The sequence below is a fragment of the Pteropus alecto genome, unplaced genomic scaffold (assembly GCF_000325575.1).
Source record: "Pteropus alecto unplaced genomic scaffold, ASM32557v1 scaffold25, whole genome shotgun sequence".
NCBI lineage: Eukaryota > Metazoa > Chordata > Mammalia > Chiroptera > Pteropodidae > Pteropus > Pteropus alecto.
In genome coordinates this window covers 6,688,528-6,689,214 of record NW_006441955.1, presented here as the reverse complement: position 1 = coordinate 6,689,214, position 687 = coordinate 6,688,528, and positions in this window count along the sequence as shown.

The following is a 687-nucleotide window of genomic DNA, read 5'->3' as shown; positions in this document are numbered from 1 at the left end:
ACATTGATCAATAGTTAAACCTTGTTCAGAACCCCACTCCTTGGCTCCATTGGTGTGCCCTTTCTCTAGAGGCACGAGTTTTAGTTGTGGGTACCCCAAAACATGCAGCAACTGAATCTCCAAGACAGCCCAGTCCCTCAGTCCTCCAATCTCCGCCAGAGGACAGTGACCTTCCCCCCACCCTATAATCCAGGACAACAGAGGCCTAATAACACCACCTCACCTCCTCGGACGCGGGCAGGTAACCCCTATGGGCCTCCCGCTCCTGCTCCGGGTGGGGCACCAGCCGATACCACCACCCGGGCCATTCTCCCCTTGCGAGAAACACCATCCCAGGGGCATCACACAGACAAGCCCTTTATGGTTTAGGTGCCTTTCTTGACTAGTAACCTGTACAACTGGAAGGCACAGAATCCGCCTTTCTCTGAGACACCCCAGGCATTAATGGGACTCTGAAAAAGTGTCTTTCAGACTCACTGCCTCACCTGGGACGATTGCCAACAGCTTTTAATTATCCCCTTGACCTTAGAAGAGCGCAGACAGACGCATTCGGACTAAAACACAAAAGATAGCTGCGGGAGGGAGGGAAGTTGAGGAAGCAGGGGAACAGATTGAGGAGGAATTTCCCTCCACCTGCCCAGACTGAGGACACAATTCTCAGGCCGGGAGGACAGCATTAGATCAGGA